This window comes from Urocitellus parryii, unplaced genomic scaffold (assembly GCF_045843805.1).
Source record: "Urocitellus parryii isolate mUroPar1 unplaced genomic scaffold, mUroPar1.hap1 Scaffold_37, whole genome shotgun sequence".
NCBI classification, from domain to species: Eukaryota; Metazoa; Chordata; class Mammalia; order Rodentia; family Sciuridae; genus Urocitellus; species Urocitellus parryii.
In genome coordinates, this window is record NW_027553327.1 from 7181637 (window position 1) to 7184721 (window position 3085).

General features: G+C 35.3%; 1 non-coding gene across 1 annotated transcript; it reads left to right on the forward strand.

Annotated features, from left to right (window-relative positions):
* Positions 1 to 2045: 2045 nt before the first annotated feature.
* On the forward strand, positions 2046 to 2152 carry LOC144252208 (U6 spliceosomal RNA). The gene has a single exon (XR_013342924.1). It is a non-coding gene; the product is annotated as a U6 spliceosomal RNA (small nuclear RNA).
* Positions 2153 to 3085: the final 933 nt, after the last annotated feature.

Below are 3085 nucleotides of genomic sequence, written 5' to 3' on the forward strand. Positions count from 1 at the left end.
TCATTTACATGTGGGTAATCAGTGTGATATAGAAGTTAGCAAGGAGATTCTCAGGAAAGTTTATAGATAAGTAAATAATATACTTAAATGATTTAATCCACAAATAAAGAAAAGCCACCAAGTTTATTTTTCTTTTCCTTCTTCTTTGTTTTTAAACTGGGTATTGAATCAAGGGACAATTTACTACTAAGATACAACCTCAGTACTTTTTATTTTTTATTTTTTTTGAGTCAGGGTCTTGCTAAATTGCTGAGAGTCTTTCTAAGTTATTGAGGATGGACTTAAACTTGTGATCCTCCCTCCTGGGGAGCCTCCCAAGTTGTTGAGATTATAGGCATAGGCTTAGTTACCAAGTTTCTGAAAATTCAAATACTCAACTAATGAAATAAAATATTTTTTAAAATATTATTTCTTGGGGCTGGGGATGTGGCTCAAGCGGTAGCGCGCTCGCCTGGCATGCGTGCGGCCAGGGTTCGATCCTCAGAACCACATACCAACAAAGATGTTGTGTCCGCCGAAAACTAAAAAATAAATATTAAAATTTCCTCTCTCTCTTTAAAAAATATTATTTCTTTTATTTCATCTTCTGTTTACTTAAATGAGACAAAATATGCAAAACTTTTAAAGAGGAAAAAAACAAAGATGAAAGGCTAATAGAGTAGATGAGGGCAGTGAAGAGAAGGAGGAGAGAAAAGTAGTAGAGAGGAAAGAAGAGAAGGGTAATTTTAGGGGGAAAATTATATTATTTTGACGATTTTCTTCCCTTTCACAAATAATTTCTTCTTTCAAATGATTTGCGTCATTTTATTCAGAATTGCTAATGGTGGTGCTCAGTTGTACACAAATCAAAAGAAGAAAACCAATCATTCAAATCCTGTGAGCATGTGCTATCTTTTCTTTGTTTTCTAACATTCAATTTTTGAAAGACTGTTTCAGAATATTTATCTTATATTCATGATTTGGAAAATAGTGCACAATGAAGAATGTCCTGATCTCTGTATCTAATTTTACTTAGCCATTTGTCCATTTTCTCTTTTTGGTGGGGCTTATCATAAACACATGAACAATGTAATTCATATTTATTTAAGAAAATGCACTACTCGTACTGCCTTCCACAGAAGTTTTGTAATAGATATTAAAATTTACTTCTTCCAGATGTCTTTGTATGATTTACTACAAAGCACTCCTGATCACAAGTGTACTATCTGAGAATACCTTTCTAGGCTGAGAGCCATGGCAGAAAGTACAATAAATGGTTCCTTCAGTGAAATAGTGAGGAACTTGAGAACACAGGTGGGATATAGAATTTTCCTTTCTCTGGTTGGTTCATTCAGACTAGATCAAATGAGTGAAACTGTAGCAAACATTTTCTAAAGTCTAGAGACTAAGGGAAGGAAGCAAAATCTCCATTAAAAAGTTAATTGTCAAGAACTTTTATTTAAAGCAAACTTTGTGCAATGTGCTACAATGAGAATTAATATAATTTTTGAACATATGAAAAGCAGCTTTCTTGCAGTTTTGTGTGATCCATAAGCAAATCAGCAGAACCTCTAAAATGTTCTCCCATCCTGGGATACATTTTTTTTTTTTACTGACACTGGTTAAAAGTAAAATTTATAGAACATGCCTCTCCATTCGTTAGTTATCATTTGTTTAAACAATGATATGCAGTTTCCTTTCTTCTTAGAGCTCATTGATTTTCAAGTAAATAAATATCTTTAATTTTTTTTAAATGCTAAGTAAAATTGACCATCCAGATATGGTTTAGGATAGACTGTGTAGGTTGTTATAATCTAGTTTCTGATGTCAAACATAACACAGTCATAAGTACCAATATGCCATTAAACCTTAAGATGCAGTCTTAAATTCTAGTATCTGTTATTTAATTAAATTTAGAACACTGATCGTGTCTCTCAGGTGTCAATTATTGTGCAGGAGTTAGGTGGGATCAAACATTGTAATTTCTTCTACACAGAAGTCTTTCCACAACAAAGGTGGACAGTAGTGCCGCAGTCTGGCTAGGCACAAAATCATGAGCCACTCAAGTGCTCGCTTCGGCAGCACATATACTAAAATTGGAACGATACAGAGAAGATTAGCATGGCCCCTGCGCAAGGATGACACGCAAATTCGTGAAGCGTTCCATATTTTTAAACAATGTGAAATCAATTATGTAAAAAAATTTCAGAGCTTCCAAGACCACAAGCTTAAAATAAGTAAAGAAGACAGCAAAATACTTAAACGGGCTCGAAAAGATGGATTTTTGCATGAGACACTTCTGGACAGGAGAGCCAAATTGAAAGCTGATAGATACTGCAAATGACCAGGATTTTTATTTCTTTCTCCTTTTGTTTTTTCTGAATAAAATATTCAGTGGCAGTGCTTTTACAGAAAAAAAAAATCATGAGCCACTCAAGCAGGAACAAACTTTATTTTTTGAAACTGCCGCCAATGCCCTGTAGTACGCCCCCGGGAAGAATCCCGATGGACACAGCAGCGTTCTCCCGGATCCTAAGAGGAAGTTCCTCCTCCAGAAATCCCTCCTACCGCACTTCCCCAACCAATGGGAACTCTCCAGGAGTCCCGTAGCAGGCCAAGGTGGACAGCAGGAATCCAATATCCATATGAATGTAAATCTTAACATAATCATATCATCTCAATGGCTAGCTGGCGTCACCTTTCAACCAAAAATGCCATGCATCATATTAATTGGCTGTGGCTCTTTTAGACAGTAGCATGGGGATTTTTACTCTTTCATGTATGTCACAAAGCACAGTAACACTCTGCATTGCTTTCATAGCCTCAAGTTTGGAAACGCAGCTCCAATTTTTGAGATAGGTAGGTGGCCCAGACCTCAAGTACAATTTGATAAAAATTTAAAAAAAATAGGTCAATGAGTCTTGGTGGTCCAGTAAAATTCTTTACTGATAATTTAAAACTGAAACTATTAACTTTTATATCCACTTACTCTTCTACTTTAAACACAACAAATATAAACTTAGGATGTATCTTGTGGCCATGCTCTGCACATAGTGACTGTAGAGCAACAGAGAAGTATGGTTTTCAATTGAATTGTCAAATTAGA